Source organism: Oncorhynchus masou, unplaced genomic scaffold, assembly GCF_036934945.1.
Source record: "Oncorhynchus masou masou isolate Uvic2021 unplaced genomic scaffold, UVic_Omas_1.1 unplaced_scaffold_12449, whole genome shotgun sequence".
Taxonomy (NCBI): Eukaryota; Metazoa; Chordata; class Actinopteri; order Salmoniformes; family Salmonidae; genus Oncorhynchus; species Oncorhynchus masou.
The window spans coordinates 1-6,569 of record NW_027002265.1 but is presented as its reverse complement, the minus strand read 5'-3'; the positions used below and the strand labels follow the sequence as shown (position 1 = coordinate 6,569).

Here is a 6,569-nt window from a genome sequence, read left to right as displayed (position 1 = left end):
TCGTGTTTCATTCAGTAACACACACACACAGGATCGTGTTTCATTCAGTAACACACACACACAGATCGTGTTTCATTCAGTAACACACACACAGGATCGTGTTTCATTCAGTAACACACACACACAGGATCGTGTTTCATTCAGTAACACACACACACAGGATCGTGTTTCATTCAGTAACACACACACACACAGGATCGTGTTTCATTCAGTAACACACACACACAGGATCGTGTTTCATTCAGTAACACACACACACAGGATCGTGTTTCATTCAGTAACACACACACACAGGATCGTGGTTTCATTCAGTAACACACACACACAGGATCGTGTTTCATTCAGTAACACACACACAGGATCGTGTTTCATTCAGTAAACACACACAGGATCGTGTTTCATTCAGTAACACACACACACAGGATCGTGTTTCATTCAGTAACACACACACATGGGCATACTTTGATAAAAGGTATTTGTCCTCCTCAGGAAGTCTGAAGTGGAGTACTATGCCATGTTGGCCAAGACTGGCGTCCATCACTACAGTGGGAACAACATCGAGCTGGGCACGGCCTGTGGAAAGTACTTCAGGGTGTGCACACTGGCTATCATCGACCCCGGTGAGTGTCCAATCAGACTGCATGTCCTGTTTACCACGCCCATTCTGTTGGATGGTCTGCAGACAATCCTTTAGTAGTGAGCAGTTTGATACGGTTCATTCAAACATCATTGTTTTCAAAGATAACATGAACGTCAGGAGAATGGTCAACAAAACCTTATCAAACTGCTCTACTTTCACATGACATGAGTATGTTTGATTTAATCGTTTTTCACGAATGTGTAGATGTGTTTGTCTTGCACCGTTGCGCACTAATTTTCCCGTTGTGGATTTTTGCACCAGTTGTATATACGGTGGTCTGACCAGCACTAGTGAATCACTAGCTAAACACCCAATGGTGCAATTACCTGAACTGACTGGGCGCTCTGCTCTAGTCAGTTACTTCCTGCCTCATTAGTGACAATGCCTTAGGTCTCCAAGTTAATTGCTCCACCATTTCCTGGTTGCTAAAATTCTATTAGTTCGCTAATTTCATTTTGTGACAAAACAAGTATAGTTTAGAGTATCATTGTACCATCTAAACCAATGTGAAATGTTTTCTATAACCACAAATATTGTATTTTCTGCTGTTTTAATGCAAAAACAACAGTACATGGTCTGAAAGTATTGGTACTTTTGATAAGTGTAAATCATTTATAAAAGTCCTTATCTTAAGCAAAGCAGACGGCCACATTTTCTATTTATTTATTTGCGGATAGTCAGGGGCATGCTCAAACAATTTACAAATGTTTAGTGATTCTGCCAGATCAGAGGCAGTAGGGACGTTCCCTTTAAGTGTGTGAATCAGACCTTTTTCCTCCTTAAGTATTCAAAATGTAAAAAATACTGTTTTCTTTAGGAGTGAAGTAAAAGTAGTCAAACATATTGATAAAGTACTTTACACAACTGGTTTTACCTATATCACCTGTGTTGTTGATTGGATCTTGTATGCTAAATGTAATATTGGTCTATTAACAGGTGATTCTGACATCATCAGGAGTATGCCAGACCAGCCGCAGGGGGAGAAGTAGACATTTCACTCTTAATGTTACAAATAAACTTGGTTGAATGGTGTTTCTTTGGTCTGTCTGTCTTAGTGTGCACAAACATTTAGTTACTAGACCGCGTCAGAATACGACGGCCTCCTGCCACAAGATAGAATACAACTTCATTCTATAATGACACGGCCTGCCACAGGATAGAATACAACTACATTCTATAATGACACGGCCTCCTGCCACAAGATAGAATACAACATTCTATATAGGGTCCTGTGTGGCTCAGTCGGTAGAGCATGGCGCTTGCAACGCCAAGCGTCGTGGGTTCGATTCCCACTGGGACCACCCATATGTAAAAGTAGTGGCCCCAGCCGACTTGTAAGTCGCTTTGGACAAAAGCGTCTGCTAAATGGGATATATTATTATTATATTATAATGACACGGCCTCCTGCCACAAGATAGAATACAACATTTATAATGACACGGCCTCCTGCCACAAGATAGAATACAACATTCTATAATGACACGGCCTGCCACAGGATAGAATACAACAACGCTCTATAATGACACGGCCTACTGCCACAGGATAGAATACAACTACATGCTATAATGATACGGCCTGCCACAGGATAGAATACAACTACATTCTATAATGACACGGCCTCCTGCCACAAGATAGAATACAACATTTTATAATGACACGGCCTGCCACAGGATAGAATACAACAACGTTCTATAATGACACGGCCTACTGCCACAGGATAGAATACAACTACATTCTATAATGACACGGCCTACTGCCACAGGATAGAATACAACTACATTCTATAATGATACGGCCTGCCACAGGATAGGAATACAACTACATTCTATAATGACACGGCCTCCTGCCACAAGATAGAATACAACATTCTATAATGACACGGCCTGCCACAGGATAGGAATAAGTAACTACATTCTATAATGACACGGCCTGCCACAGATAGAATACAACTACATTCTTTTATGACACGGCCTGCCACAGGGTAGGATACAACTACATTCTATAATGACACGGCCTGCCACAGGGTAGGATACAACTACATTCTATAATGACACGGCCTGCCACAGGATAGAATACAACTACATCTATAATGACACAGCCACAGTTTTCTAGTTGGCTGATGGACGTCCTTTTGGGTGGTTGACCATTGTTAATAATGCACAGGAAACTGTTGAACATGAAAACCCAGCAGCACTCCCTACCATAACCCCCTCAAAGACACTTAAATATTTTGTCTTGCCCATTCACCCTCTGAATGACACAGATACAATCCATGTGTCAAGGTTTAGTAACCTTAACCTGACTCCTCTCCTTCATCTACACTGAAGTGGATTTAACAGGTGACATCAATAAAGGATCATAGCTTTCACCTGGTCAGTCTGTTATGGAAAGAGCAAATCTACTCATTGATGGGTTATTCTTATTTGAACTATTTTCTACATTGTAGAATAATAGTGAACACAAACTGAATCATGTAGTAACCAAAAAGTGTTAAACAAATCAAACAAGTGTGCAAAGGGTGGTTACTTTGAAAAATATATTAGCTTTTTTTTTAACACTCTTTGGTTACTACATGATTCCATTTGTTATTTCATAGTTTTGATGTCTTCACTATTATTCTACAATGTAGAAAATAGTACAAGTAAAAGCCCTGGAATGTGTTCGTGTGTCCAAACTTTGACTGCTAAAGTATATTATACTGATCAAAAATATAAACTCAACATGCAACAATTTCCGAAGACTTTGTTGAGTTAGAGTTCATAAGGAAATTCATTAGGGCCCTGGTCTATGGATTTCTTATGACTGGGAATACAGATATGCATCTGTTGGTAACATATCCCTTGAAGGAAAAGGAAACCGCACACTGCTCTTGATAGTATCACTGATCTTTAATGAGCTTTACGTACGAGACACGGCCTTCGTCAGAGCTTTACGCATCGGGACACGGCCTTCGCCAGAGCTTTACGTATCGGACACGGCCTTCGTCAGAGCTTTACGTACGAGACACGGCCTTCGTCAGAGCTTTACGTACCGAGACACGGCCTTCTGCCAGAGCTTTACGTGATCGGGACACGACCTTCACAGAGCTTTACGCATCGGGACACGGCCTTCGTCAGAGTTTACGTACGGACACGGCCTTCGCCAGAGCTTTACGTATCGGGACACGGCCTTCGTCAGAGCTTTACGTACCGAGACACGGCCTTCGGGCCAGAGCTTTACGACCGAGACACGGCCTTCGTCAGAGCTTTACGATCGGGACACGCCTTTTGTCAGAGCTTCAAAAACTGTCAAGGCCGTGTGGCCGATACGGAAGCTTATTAAAGATCAGTGATACTATCAAGAGCAGTGTGCTGTTTCCCTTTTCCTTCATCTGTTCGTTATTTGTTGCCATGCACCTGCAAATTAGATTGCTCAGATGTGCGAGTGCCTTTGAATTTGGTAACATATCCCTTAAAAAAAGGCAGTGTGGCGGATCAGAAAACCAGTCAGTATCTGGTGTGACCATCATTTGAATCCCGACACATCAGCAAAGTTACTGAACACGCTGTTGTACATGTCGATCCAGAGCATCCCAAACATGCTCACTTTAAAAATATTCTATTTTTATTTCACCTTTATTTAACCAGGTAGGCTAGTTGAGAACAAGTTCTCATTTACAACTGCGACCTGGCCAAGATAAAGCATAGCAGTGTGAACAGACAACACAGAGTTACACATGGAGTAAACAATTAACAAGTCAATAACACAGTAGAAAAAATAGTATATACATTGTGTGCAAAAGGCATGAGGAGGTAGGCGGATAATTACAATATTGCAGATTAACACGAGTGATAAATGATCAGATGGTCATGTACAGGTAGAGCAGAAAAGTAAATAACAAAAACAGTATGGGGATGAGGTAGGTAAAATTGGGTGGGCTATTTAACGATAAGACTATGTACAGCTGCAGCGATCGGTTAGCTGCTCAGATAGCAGATGTTTGAAGTTGAGGGAGATAAAAGTCTCCAACTTCAGCGATTTTTGCAAATTGCTCCAGTCACAGGCAGCAGAACTGGAACGAAAGGCGGCCAAATGACGTGTTGGCTTTAGGGATGATCTTACGGGTGGGTGTTGCCATCGTGTGACCAGTGAACTGAGATAAGGAGCTTTACCTAGCATGGACTTGTAGATGACCTGGAACCAGTGGGTCTGGCGACGAATATAGCGAGGGCCAGCCGACTAGAGCATACAAGTCGAGGTGGTGGGTGGTATAAGGTGCTTTAGTGACAAAACGGATGGCACTGTGATAAACTGCATCCAGTTTGCTTTCGAGTAGAGTGTTGGAAGCTATTTTGTAGATGACGTCGCCGAAGTCGAGGATCGGTAGGATAGTCATTGGTTAGGCAGCTGGATATGGAGAAGGAGGCTTTGTTGCGGAATAGAAAGCAGACTCTAGATTTGATTTTCGATTGGAGATGTTTGATATGAGTCTGGAAGGAGAATTTACAGTCTAGCCAGACACCTAGGTACTTATAGATGTCCACATATTCAAGGTCGGAACCATCCAGGGTGGTGATACTAGTCAGGCGTGCGGGTGCAGGCAGCGAACGGTTGAAAAGCATGCATTTGGTTATGACCAGTGAAAAATACCTGCTGGAGTGTGTGCTATGGGTGGGTGTTGCTATGGTGACCAGTGAGCTGACATAAGGCGGAGCTTTACCTAGAAAATACTTTTAGATGACCTGGAGCAAGTGGGTTTGGCGAGGAACATGAAACAAGGGCCAGCCAACGAGAGCATACAGGTCGCAATGATGGGTAGTATATGGGGCTTTGGTGACATTAAGTTAGCCGATGACAACAGTGGTAGGCCTGATCACCGACAATGAGACAGCGTATAGGGAGGAGGTCAGAGACCTGGCCGTGTGGTGCCAGGAAAACAACCTCTACTACACTTGTTGTATTCAGCATTTCACTGTGAGGTCTACCTACACCTGTTGTATTCAGCATTTCACTGTAAGGTCTACTACACCTGTTGTATTCAGCATTTCACTGTGAGGTCTACTACACCTGTTGTATTCAGCATTTCACTGTAAGGTCTACTACACCTGTTGTATTCAGCATTTCACTGTAAGGTCTACTACACCTGTTGTATTCAGCATTTCACTATGAGGTCTACTACACCTGTTGTATTCAGCATTTCACTGTGAGGTCTACACCTGTTGTATTCAGCATTTCACTGTGAGGTCTACACCTGTTGTATTCAGCATTTCACTGTGAGGTCTACACCTGTTGTATTCAGCATTTCACTGTGAGGTCTACACCTGTTGTATTCAGCATTTCACTGTAAGGTCTACTACACCTGTTGTATTCAGCATTTCACTGTGAGGTCTACTACACCTGTTGTATTCAGCATTTCACTGTGAGGTCTACTACACCTGTTGTATTCAGCATTTCACTGTAAGGTCTACAACACCTGTGGAATTCAGCATTTCACTGTAAATTCCACTACACCTGTTGTATTCAGCATTTCACTGTAAGATCTACTACACCTGTTGTATTCAGCATTTCACTGTGAGGTCTACTACACCTGTTGTATTCAGCATTTCACTGTGAGGTCTACACCTGTTGTATTCAGCATTTCACTGTAAGGTCTACTACACCTGTTGTATTCAGCATTTCACTGTAAGGTCTACAACACCTGTTGTATTCAGCATTTCACTGTGAGGTCTACTACACCTGTTGTATTCAGCATTTCCCTGTAAGATCTACTACACCTGTTGTATTCAGCATTTCACTGTGAGGTCTGCTACACCTGTTGTATTCAGCATTTCACTGTGAGGTCTACTACCCCTGTTGTATTCAGCATTTCACTGTAAGGTCTACTACACCTGTTGTATTCAGCATTTCACTGTGAGGTCTACTACACCTGTTGTATTCAGCATTTCACTAT

At 42.4% G+C, this 6,569-nt stretch overlaps 1 long non-coding RNA gene and 1 other non-coding gene across 2 annotated transcripts; both read left to right on the top strand.

The window, feature by feature from the left end:
- The first annotated feature begins 387 nt into the window (after positions 1 to 387).
- LOC135530059 (uncharacterized) lies at positions 388 to 1,672 on the top strand. Its single transcript, XR_010453795.1, has 2 exons — positions 388 to 620; positions 1,577 to 1,672. It is a non-coding gene; the product is annotated as an uncharacterized LOC135530059 (long non-coding RNA).
- A 193-nt stretch (positions 1,673 to 1,865) lies between these two features.
- On the top strand, positions 1,866 to 1,941 carry trnaa-ugc (transfer RNA alanine (anticodon UGC)). The gene has a single exon. It is a non-coding gene; the product is annotated as a tRNA-Ala (tRNA).
- The last annotated feature ends 4,628 nt before the right edge of the window (positions 1,942 to 6,569 follow it).